Source organism: Crassostrea angulata, chromosome 2 (assembly GCF_025612915.1).
Source record: "Crassostrea angulata isolate pt1a10 chromosome 2, ASM2561291v2, whole genome shotgun sequence".
NCBI lineage: Eukaryota > Metazoa > Mollusca > Bivalvia > Ostreida > Ostreidae > Magallana > Magallana angulata.
Window position 1 is genome coordinate 5,774,535 of NC_069112.1, and position 13,433 is coordinate 5,787,967.

The window sequence follows — 13,433 nt, forward strand, 5'->3', positions numbered from 1 at the left end:
GGGTTGTGGTTATAGTGCTATAAACACAGCCAGATCAGCACTGTCAGGTTTCATTATTGTAGATAATCTCCCTGTAGGCCAACATCCTTTAGTGAAAAGATTCTTGAGAGGTGTATTCAATATTAAACCTTGTTTGCCTAGATATGGTACTACTTGGGATGTAAATATAGTGTTAGAATACCTTAGTTTGTTAGAAAATGAGAGTTTGTCTTTACCAGATATGACCCTTAAGTTGACTATGTTATTAGCTTTAGTTTCAGGACAACGTTGTCAGTCCTTAGCTTGTTTAGATATAAGAGATATGTATATAGAGGATGATTGTATAGTATTTAGGTTTAATGTGTTACTCAAGCAAACAAGACCATCTTTTCAAGTTGCGCCTTTAGTGTTAAGAAAGTTTTCAGATAGTCCACCTCTGTGTGTATATTCACTGTTGAAACTTTACTTAAAAACAACAGCAGATATTAGAGGAGATACAACTAAGTTATTGTTGATGATTAGAAAACCACATAATGCTGTAACTAGTGAAACAGTAGCATGCTGGATCAAAAAAGTGATGACAGATGCTGGCATAGACACGAACATTTTTAGTGCACATAGCCCACGCTCCGCTGCCACTAGTGCTGCAAAGTCTATGGTCGCTCACCGGTATCATGGATGCTGCAGGATGGTCTAACTCAGGAACATTTCATAAGTTTTACCACAGAACTGTAAATAGTGATAATTTTGGACTGTCAGTTTTATCCAAATATTCCATAAGTGACAATTCAACCCAATAGTTTGAACATGTTTGTTTGAATAAATTTGGTAAACTAAAATATTTGTTAATGCTTTCAGTAGAAATTAGGACATTATTGCTAAGTCCATTTCTCATATTTAGTGCTGTGGCCACACTTTAAATCTCTCACGTGATCTCGATGCTGACGCATACTGATGGAGAATTTAAAAATTAAACGATACTTACAAAGTAGAAGTTTGATTGTAATTCTCCGAAGTATGCGTCTACTTTGTAAGTATCGTTTAATTTTTAAATTCTCCATCAGTATGCGTCACATATCTTCAGTATGTTCTTATTTACAATTCACCTATGAAATACACAATGTAACTTTTTAAAATGGGGTTAAAAGACATCTAGGTAAAATGTAGTTGTGTCTTTACCCCATGTCGAGAACATTTTGTACTTGCTATCAAAATAGAATTCACACCTATCATCAAATGTGTGCAAAATGGGAATCCATTAATGTATACATGTTAAATACTGGCTTATGGCCCATGCTTTGCTATTCCCTTAACCCTGGTTGATTTTTGACTGTCCCCCGGGCAGATAATTGGACAATATCCCAGCCCACACATTACCACAAGGATATGTTTCTCCTCGTCTAACACATCAATCATCAAATGGGAATGTGGGCAATAGTTATATTGTCAGTTCCTTGGTAAGAAATTGATGTTGACCTCGGCCTATGCTATCGGGCAACAGTTCTTACCCCAGGACTAACACAATGACTACTGCCCTCATACCCATTTAAGAGATGTATACTAAAATGTCTATGAATGACACACGACGACAAATATGAGATAGCAGTAGGTCTCCTGAGTGACTCAGGTGACCTAAAAATAAAAAGTATAGCTACATGAACATGGTGATTTTACATGAATACTATACAACATATATTCTCTCTTAGATATATCAGTCAACAGTCAGACACAGCCTGGGAACCTGTAAAGAGACCATCAACTGTTACATACTACAGACTGGTATAACCTATCAGTCAACAGTCGTACACAGGGAACCTGTAAAGAGACCATCAACTGTTACACACTACAGACTGGTATAACCTATCAGTCAACAGTCGGACACAGGGAACCTGTAAAGAGACCATCAACTGTTACACACTACAGACTGGTATAACCTATCAGTCAACAGTCGGACACAGGGAACCTGTAAAGAGACCATCAACTGTTACACACTACAGACTGGTATAACCTATCAGTCAACAGTCGGACACAGGGAACCTGTAAAGAGACCATCAACTGTTACATACTACAGACTGGTATAACCTATCAGTCAACAGTCGGACACAGGAAACCTGTAAAGAGACCATCAACTGTTACATACTACAGACTGGTATAACCTATCAGTCAACAGTCAGACACAGGGAACCTGTAAAGAGACCATCAACTGTTACATACTACAGACTGGTATAACCTATCAGTCAACAGTCAGACACAGCCTGGGAACCTGTAAAGAGACCATCAACTGTTACACACTAGTATTTGATGATATCCCACGCAAGCACTGGATTTAACATCATATATATGTATACACATTTATATGATGCAATGCTTAATATTTTAAAAAATATTTTTGGGTTCATTTTTGCATTTATTGTGTCCAATTTTTTCTTAATTGTTTTTCATGTTTCTTAACCTTTTCTTTAAAATTGAAATAAAAACCCAACTGCATGGCTTGATTTTTACAAGAGCAGGATGAAAAATATAAACTAAAATGGTTGATATATGTGTAAATTTATTATTTCGCAGTTTATGAAGCGTAAACTGCCCCAAACCATTTTATATCGTATAAAACAAATAAATATTGAATTCATTGCTTATACTTTAAATTTTTACTCTTCGTTGTACGTAAAAACAGTCATTTGGCCCTTAAAATGACATAAAATTGTACAAAATTCAAACGTAACGTCAGGTGTATTGATAAATTTTTGACGTTAATCTTATCATGACGTAGGCAACATTCTTTATATGATATTAAACAATTGTGGTAGAGCGAAATTTCATGAATTAAATATGTTTATTATATTATATGTATTATAGCATAATTTTGGTGATTATGTTCAAATCTTTTTCTAACATGAAAATATTTGAATATTGGTACAGTGTATTATTTTTATATTATTATTATTTAGTCAATGCAATATTTAACAAAAATATTTAATACAGTTATCTAACCTTAATGTAAGAGTCCTGTCTTTTGTTATTTTTAACTCTGGCAATGCAATATCTATATTTAGAAGGAATACCCTTTTTCCTGTATCCCTGTATTTCTATTGGATAAAATTGGTCAGCTGTTACTTTTTTGGTCATGTGACAATTTTATTGGGAAATTTCTTTGTTAAACCGGTTCCTATTTGGAAGTCTACTTGTGTTTACTTGAAATTTACATTATATATCAGATTATCAACTACAGTATTATTTGTACATCCTGAATATTGTTCCTAACCAACCTTTACACCTCATGTGAGGTAAGCATTGTTTAAACATGGTTTAAGCTTAGTTCACGTATAGTTATATATAAATATATATCATAGTATTAGTAGTATTATGAAACTGATTAATATTTCTACATGATAGTTTGACATGATAACGTACAGTTCTATTTATACAGATGTGATTATTATTGTTTATTTATGTAATAAGCAGATAATTTAAATATAGACACAAATATTTTTGAGTCTAGTTTGTAAAGAGGAATATTATCATATTTTGTCAAAACTACATGCTTGTAAGAGTTATCTGTCCTAACTCGCATTTAATTCATTGCAGGGTTTACTTATACCTATTTTGTAATTGATTACATCAAATAAAGAAGTAAACTGATTTCATCTCAACTTTATATCCACAACGGACTTAAGACCGACCCAAATACCCCGGGTTACACAATTTTTTAGCCAATCAGAAAGTGCATTACAACCAGAATTAAATTATATACCCATCAATTTTTCTTTCTTGATGCTGTCAATTTTACAGAGTTTAAACTGAGTTTCCAGATCACCACACTGTGGTTTTTTCCGATTCCGTATTACTTCTCGCTGAAACTGATTGTTCTTAAGGTCAAATTTTACTATAATTATTAAAACTGTTCCAAATAAAATTTTCAGATAAAAGATGATTTTGAAAAAAAAATAATTGGGGAGGGGGGGGGGTCATCCCCCATTCAACCTCCCTATTTGATGTATACATGATTTATTCATATAGAGGTAGAACACAATTTGTTCATTGTTTACAAATTAATGTAAAAGGTTTACTACTAATCTTTCATGGTATAAAAATATAATCAATTATAGTTGATGGACATCATATCACACTTGTTGAAATACCAAAGGTGTAAGCAGTTACTCTGGTGCAGGCATTTTTCAGTTTATTGACAAAATGTCAACTTTTTTCTATATATTTTTTTTGTAATTCAGGTAAGTGATTAAGACATTGATAGCAACTGACCCCATTTCTTACATGTAGTACATGTTTAAGGACGGCGACGCAATTCATTTACACAGTAGATTTTTTATTTAAATTTTTATATAATGTTAATTTAATCAGTTAATGATGAGTGAAAATCAATAAAAAAAAATATATTATCATCGACCTCCTTTCTTTACTTGGGGCATTTCAAAAGTTGGGACTAAGGGTACGAACATTCTTAGATATAATCATATAATAGAATTAAGTAATGGGAATTTTCTGGGGTGTGGTATAAAAGCTTAGAGAAAAAAATGTAGGTCATCGAGATTGTGGTAACGTTATATTTCTTACTGAAATCATTAATCACCTATTATATCTACCGGTACATACAGCTGTTGGATTGAAACAACTTACCCCCTCCTCCCTTGCCTGAACTAAGTTACAACAGTTTTTTCTTGAAAACTTTACATATATATGAATGACACGATTTCCGGGTAGCCATTTTAATTCAATATTTAACGTTACATCGGCCTAGTTGATTTTTAAAAATATCGCGTTTTATCTCACATATATTGTCACTGGCATGGTATTGTCGTGAAACCGATATTATGTAAACATATTACACAGTACATGTGCATAAGACAACCCTACCTTATGACGAACAACAATGGACATGGACATGGACATCAGGCAATACAATATACAGACTGTAGGTGTTAACGGGTAGGCGGGCTGAACTGAACTGAATACTGGAGCTCCAGAGGCGTGTTCAACAGAGCGATCGCTCGCGATCGCTCGCCAAAATTTGTGTTGCGGGTATAGAGAATTTTGGCGAGAGCTCGCGAGCGCTCGCGAACGCTTGCTCTGTTGAACTCGCCTCAGTTGGTATTGGGACGCGCAGTGGACCAGGGTCAGAGGTCATTTGCATAATAAGTAGTTACATAATAATGTACATTTCACTACAGTATATTCAAGAAGTAGACTACATTGTAGAATATATGATATAACAAACCTTTTGTTTCACGGAGAACAATTATCTAAACGAATAGAAATAAACTTTCCTTTCTTCTTCCCAAATCTGTCTATCGTCTGTTTGACATACGTCACAGCGAAGCTTAGACGTTTCGCCACCCAATAATTTCGACCACAAGTTGTTTCAGTCCCAGATGGTTTTCAAAAATGGAAAACGCTGTTCGAATATTTAGTTTTTAATGTATTAATCGGTCAACTTAGCTTTCATTATTACTTAATTAATCTTTATAATATGTTTTACGGTGTGACAGTTGGGGCGACCGCAGAAGGAACCAAACATCTCTCATCATTGTTAAATGCAACGTTAACCCGTGGACTTGCCCCAACCTAAAAACTTTGGCATTGTCTCGAAAACTTTTATCACCGCAATGAACCCGAAGTTATCAAACATTTATTCCAATTGTCCATTTTAGGCTAATACACTTAAACAAACCAGGTACGTATAAACGCCCCTGAACAAACTACCACTGAGCATAAATTAAATGTAAAACAGACTTATCAAAATATGTTGAATCAAAGCCGTTTGATTTTTTTCTTTATAAAAAGACAATCATGTTTTATCATTCCTTTACTTTTTGATAATGATAATTAAAATCATTAAAAATTGAACTGCTTGTCTGAGTGTGTTATTTCCCATTTTGTTCCTTGTTGTTATTTCCCTCTGTATAATCAATTCGTTTATAATTTTGTTCACAGGTGCTTGAGGACAGGATCGACCCCCCCCCTCCCCAATATATAGACCCCGGGGACTTCTTGTATTATATATGTAGAGGATCTGATTTTTTTTTTAAATATTTGTTTTAGGTAATTTGGGGCAATGAATGTATAAATAAGATAAGAAATATGTCATAAAAGGATAATTTAATTAAAAATAAAAAATAATAAAGTCCCGGGGGGGGGGGGGTGAGGTGGAGGGGGGGGGGGGTCGATCATGTCCTCAAGCACCTGTGATTTTGTTAATTTTTGTATGCTATATATATGCGTTGAAGACATTTTTAAAAATAATTTTTTGTCACCTACCTTACGCATGGATCAATATGACAGTCAGTTAAGTATGGAACTTGCATGTGTATTTACTAAGCAAAAACATATGATCAAAACAAAACTAATCAGCCGAAGAGTCACCATTAACACTGATACCGAAAACTTACTACACGTTACACAAAGTACATATGCTTGATCCACCTCTTAATTTATTGCGCAAAGTCAGTAGGTGCGTTCAGAGTTCACCAGATTGTTACCAACGGCAAGTTCGGTCCCCAATGTCTACAAATGGTTCCCATTGGTAGCAATTGGTTACCAATGTTGACCATTGGTGTATTTTCAATTTCAAATGAGGTCACCAAATCTACCAGCAGCCTAGAGCTTAAGCAAGATTGGTAGGTGACGTCATTATGCTTATTCAACATGATGGGTTATAAGATGCCTATATATACTGATGTAAATAAAGCGCTTTAGAATAGGATATATGCACATCTTATTGAATGAATATTTTGAAGTCAATCTGAGACAACTGAGGGCTTCTAAAACCCGCTTCTATATCCAGAAACTTTATATTATTATAGAAAGTATGTGATAGAGAACCGGCATTTTGATATTCGAGCTTGGACTTTCGGTAAGACGTTATTATTTCTCGAATCAAATCAAGTTAAAAGAATGTTGATATCGAGTGAAAGATGCACAGATTGCGTAGAAATTGCTTTATATATAAGCCAGACAAATCTTGTTGTTGTTGATGGCTGAGTGGTCAACAAAGAAATTATTGATAGGTCTATGTCATATTGCTGTTTGACACACCTACCCAAAGTCCGAGCTTTTGTTAAAATATGCACCTAATTTTGATTAATATACTTTTTTGCTGGCGTTAAATATTGATTATCAATTTTGCAATTAATATTTTATTTTCTTTGTATTAATGATGATAAGCATAATAAATTACTCAATGAAGCTGTTTTAAAGGAAAACAGTCACACGTCACAGAGGAAAGGTGTTTTTTTTTTTTTCAACTGTTTTATATGTTCAGATGGTTACAATTGGTAACCAAAGGCTACCATTTGTTTGAATTTGAAAAGAAATCGTTCATAGTACTACTTATATAAATTGCTACAAATGGCAGCACTTGGTGACCATTTGCTACCAAAGTTCACCGATGGCAACCAAATGCTGCAAGCGGTAAATCTGAATTTCACCAACGGTACAACTCTGAACGCACCTACTGTGATGTTATACTTAGTTTTTTACGTAAGCAAATGTGTTGTTTACTTCAGTGTTTTTAAAAGAGTTTTGTTGTTATCATAACTGAATTAGATGTATACGATTAAGAGGTAAGAATTTTTCTTAGAAACGCTTCCTGTTCCACCATGTTGCTATGCACCGCAAAGGATTATTGGGAATATGTAGAACTTTTTCACGTGGCCTCATAAAAATTTCTTTAAACAATGGGCAGATTTCAACTCGAATTTTCTCCGTTCGTACACGTTGTCCATGAAGCTCGCTACGCGAGCAGTGCTTCGCGCCGCCTCGCTGCGCTCGCTTATATGTTTTACGGTGTGACCGTTGGGGCGAGCGCAGAAGGAACCACACATCTGTCATCATTGTTAAATGCAATGGTTGAACCCGTGGAATTGCCCTAACCAAAAAACTTTGGGTTTGTCTCAAAAACTTTTACCACCGCAAGGAACCCGATCGAAGTTATCAAACTTTTATTCGAATGGCCTCTTTCTACAAATTACCACTGAGCATTAATAAAATGTTAAACAGACTTACATTGTATCAAAATATTTTGATAAACACAACACCGTTTTTTTTCATGTAGATTAAATTATGTTTTATCTTTTCTTTACCTTTAAATAATGATCATTAAAATCAGTAAAAATAAATTTTGTTTGTTATTTCTCATTTTGTTCCTTGTTGTAACCTGTGTTTTAATTATTTTCCTCTGTGACATTAATTTTGTTTTAAATCTTTTTAATTTTTGTACGCTATATAAGCGTTGTAGACATGTGCCCTCACCCCTTTCTTAGTGTGTGATATCCAATATTATTTGACCACATATGCAACTATATAACAAATACATGTACCGGTAGATATTTTAACAGTTCACTATTTATACAAAATGACGTGGCTGCACGTAGATCTAATAATGATTAGACTTTTCTTTCTAAATAATTTTTTTGTCACCTACCTAACGTATGCATATATGATTGGATCAATATGACAATAAATTTAGCATGGAACTTGCATGTGTATTTACTAAGGAAAAAAAAATCATCAAAACAAAACTAATCAGCCAAAGAGTCACCGTTAACACTGATACTGAGTACTTCCTACATGATCTAGTAGGCCTACATATGCTTGATCCACCTCTAAATGTATCGCGGGAAATTAAAACGCGAGATCTTTGTGACGTCATTGTTAACATTCTTTTGCGCTCGACAGTTTTCGTAAATTGTCGGACAAATTCAGAGAAGGAAATGACGTCATATGTCAGCAAAAGTTCAGTCTTTTTTACGTAAGCTTATGTGTTGTTTACAGTAATGTTTTAAGAAGGATTTTTTTTTTTGTAAATGAAAATTCTGTATGCGATGTAGAGGTAAGAATTTTCCGTAGAAACACTTCCTGTTCCACCATGTTGCTATGCACCGCAAAGGATCACTGGGATAGTAGAACGTTTTCATGCGGGTCCACAAAATTTTCTTTGAACAATGTGCAGATTTCAACTCGAATTTCCTCCGTTCGTACACGTTGTCTATGGAGCTCGCTACGCTTAACGTATATATACTCAAAGTAAACATATTTCTTAAAAGGGGGGAGGGTCTGTGTCTGAACAAACGACTTAGATCTATAGCCTAATTTAAAAAATGTCAACATTGAGGAACCAGGCACGTAGCATCGTTTTTGAACGTGAGAGGGGGGCCAAACTTATCCAAAAAGTCTTGGCAAGAAAAAAAAGAGAGAAATTTAAAGGTATTTTCCAAAACCCTGAAAATCCTAATCCGTAAGGGTGGGGGTACTATTATCTTTAGTTTCACTGATTATTACCTTATTTTCAGTTTAATTCTTTACATTGTCCCTTAAAAGTGTGTGTGTGTGTGGGGGGGGGGGGCAACTCCATGTTAATTCAAATTTTTGTATGTAAATTTAAGAAAAATCTTCCTTTTATATTAATTCGTGTCAAATATCATTCACAGGATGAATCTCTGCCATCCAGTCAACTGAATGATAACTGAATGGTCTAGAAAGGTGACTGAATGGCACACATATGCCATTCAGTCACATTTCAGTTATCTTTCAGTCACCTTTAAATTGACTGAATGACAGATATTCATCCTGTGATTATGCGTTTGTGAAATAAAAATTTCAAAATTGTCTTTTTGACGGCAAAATACAATTTAGATTGTCTTTTGGACGGCAATTCTCTACCTATAGGATTCCTGTCCAGTCAGAAGACGATGAGTTTAGTCCGTTTTATATTCTGTCGTATCCTTACACATGTATACATCTGTGATTTGTTTTCTTAATTCATGTCAAATGTCATTACGGGCCGCCAGGAGGCGGTCCGTTATTTGATACACATTTAAATATTGTAACTGCGTTTCTGCGGGATAGTTTTTTTTTAATGAATTAATATTATGCTCATTTTTATCAATAAAAAGGAAATTTGCACGTAGAAATATGTTTTATGTTTTTTTTAAAAAAAATGAGACTTTGACCCGTGCGTGCATGGGTTGACATTGCATACGATATTATCAGACATTTACAAAATAGATACATCAAAACACCGTATATTGTTGCCATTTGGATAACCAAACTTCAAGCCTACAATAATGCTATTAATTTCACTGCACTCTGCTGAGTTGGAATAATCTAACTGAGTCTCGGGAAAGGCCTTCACCACAGTTAAAATGCCTCCCATATTTACCCGTAATGTAGCAGAAAATTGCAGAATAGCTCCAAAACGATTTTGGAGAAAAATAATAAAGTTGCATTTAAAATAACAGTCAAATTGTTCACAACAAACCATTTTAAAGCTGTAAATACATGTACCTTTCTGCGAAAAGTTAAATTCTATAATCGCAGAATTCAACATATTTCAACAACGTTTTTTGTTCACCATGTACACATTCGAAACTCTCGGGATTTTTTTTTATAGGGAATGCGCTGTGTTATTGTTATCTCCTGTATTTTCTTTGGTGAACAGAAAAAAAGAAAATTAACACGCATTTGTTTTATCGTTTCCAAGTTTATCCATGCAAATATGGTATTATAATTTAATTCTGGTTGTAACGCGCTTTGTGATTGGCTAAAAAATTATTTTATATCGTAAAAAGAATGTTGCCTACGTCATAGTAAGACTAACGTCAAAAACGTATCAATACGCCTGACGTTATGTTTGAATTTTGTACAATCTTACGTCATTTTAAAGGTCAAATGACCGTTTTTATCTAGAATTAAGAGTAAAAAATTAAATTATAAGCAATGAATTCAATATTTATTAGTTTTATACGATATAAAATGGTTTGAAACAGTTTACGCTTTTTTATAAACGGTTTATAAAGCGTAAACTGCCCCAAATTTAAGTGGAAACATAAAATAAAGAGCCTCCCGTGATTTAGCGTGAATGTAATGCGCATGCGCAAGATTGTAAAATCCAAAAAATTCAGATGATTTCCGGAATTTTTGAAGGAACTTTCGTTGATAATTAATTAACGAAGCTTGATTGAGAAAAAATATAAACAAATTGGTAATCTTCAAATACCGATAATATTAAAAATATATAAAACAAAAGACAGCACTCTTATGATTTATCAGTATTAAAGCTAAATAATTCGAGTCTATTATTTTCATATAGTAGTATAGATTACATATTTTTTTGTTTTACTCGTAAATGAAAATTTTGTCATAGACTGTCGTGTTAGACGCGTTTTATCGAGACTATAATATATTCGGAAAATTTCGGAGTTGTTTATTGTATCGGTATACGGGGCATACTAAAGACCTGAAATACTAAAGTCCTGAATGACATTAAATTTTATATAATGTATTTTAGTGTTTTTGATGTATTTGAATTTCTATGTGCTGCGTCAAAAAAAAATGATTTTGTGTGTGAATTTATTATATTGCCATGTATTTTGTGGTAGAAGATTATCATGAAATGACATCCATATCAATTATTTACGCAAAAATATGAAAGAACTGAAAATTTGAATGGACCTGAAAATTATTTTTTACCTTTAAAGTTAAACAGATTCTACCGGATGAGCATGATCTTACATGTACCTTTATCTTAATCCATTTCTATTTTATTATGTGGTCTCTTGAAATTATATAAACTAATGCACTAAGTTTTAATTCAGTACAATCCACCAAAAAAATTAAGATGGTTTGAAATAAATAATTTCCAGGAGAATAATAATGAATTGAAATTTGTATTAAAATAATGTACAAATCAATGTGTTCTCCATTACTTAATTCATACTTAAGCAATGCTCAAACAACTACCGTTAGAAATGCTTACAGTAACGAACTCTATTTTTTATATTAATAGTAGAATGTTAAACTTCAAAACATGTTGCTGAAAATATAGTAATTAAAATCAAAATCTACCATTAAAGTACAACCAACTCGTTATTTTCTTCTTCGTTCTGTGTTTTTATGTTAACAACCAATGATGATTCAAACAACAATTACATTTATATTTTTGCGGCCCGTTTGACGCTTGCGTCAATGTGATTTCTTGTTATTTGTTTGTGAAACTTTTGAACGGCAATCCTACTACCTCTAGCATTCCTGTCCGGTCACGATGACGACACCGGAAATCGTGTTTATTTCAGCAGCAAAATCATCGCACGTGTTGAACTGAACACAAGCATAAAACAAAATGTCATGGACATTTGGTACACGCACTTTTACACAAAATAAAATTATTAATGAAAGAAGTTGCTGTCCTTTAAAAAAGGACGACAATACGTGGACCATTTGCATGTGTTTCCAACGAAAACGTGAAAACCTTAAGATTATCAGAGATTCCACCGACTCTAGCCCTCTGCTTTTAACCACTAAATTTGTACGTTGTGTTACGTGTAGATGTATGAGTAGTATAGGGGGCTGTATAGGGGGGCAAAACAATAGAGCTATTGTTCTCGAGAACAATGGTCTATTTTTCTCGAGAACAATGGAAGTCAACCTTGACCTACTTAATGGGGGTATTTCTATTGTTATGTTAATTAAGGGATCGAAGATCAAAGGTAATTATATTCAATGGATCGAAGATCATATTGTTATGCTAATCAATAGATCGAAGATAAAAGGTAATAATATTCAGTGGATCGAAGATCATATTCAATGGATCAAAGATCAAAGCAGTCAAGGTCAGTCATCGAAGCATTCCAGAGTCAATCAAGCGATGACTATTGAAATCAATAGTTTGAACCCCAATAAAAAACTCTGTTGTTCATACCCCCACCTAAAACAAACCAATATTCAATGGGGGTATTATTTGTAAAAGGTATTTATAGTTACCAAAGATGAATGCATCGATGATCATAGAAATCAACAGTGAGTCATGACACGGGGGGTTGTACGATGTAGATCTTTCATTGGGTTAACTATCCCGCCTGGATGTACCTCTATTCATCAGCCAGTCAAATGATATTTTATGAAATGATTTGATTAATGATACATATTACTACGGGAGATAAGATAATATTGAGGAAAGGTTCCCCTTCTTATTTCTTTTGAAAAACTTTACACGCCAGTGATCGCCATCATAACCATTACATTTGCATTTTTTAAGGAGTATCTCAATACACACCACACCTGTATACGTTATCGTTTATTTTATGTATTTGGTTATCATTTTGTCACGGATATTGAATTTTATATTGTCAAAGTTATTTACTGAACTGTGTCTCGGAAAAGTGACGATTTAATTGACAACACGTTTCGCCGGCCCATTAAAAAAGAATTTCACACAGTCGTGATTTTCATCATTGAAACATGTTTCGGTTAAATGGAAACGAAATCAAAAACAAATATGACTTTTTCAAGATGTTTTTATCATGTCTAAGTGAGAAGTCAAAAGTTTTAGAATAGTCTCTTGGGCTCTTAAAAGTCGTCCAATTCGTTCCTTGAGAAAAATAATGAAATTTTATCCAATTATAATGTAGTGAAAGTATGAAATAATATGAATCAAATTGATT

General features: G+C 33.6%; 1 pseudogene; it reads right to left on the reverse strand.

The window, feature by feature from the left end:
* Nucleotides 1-13,433, reverse strand: part of LOC128170701 (uncharacterized) — a 723,116-nt pseudogene that overhangs the window by 649,361 nt on the left and 60,322 nt on the right.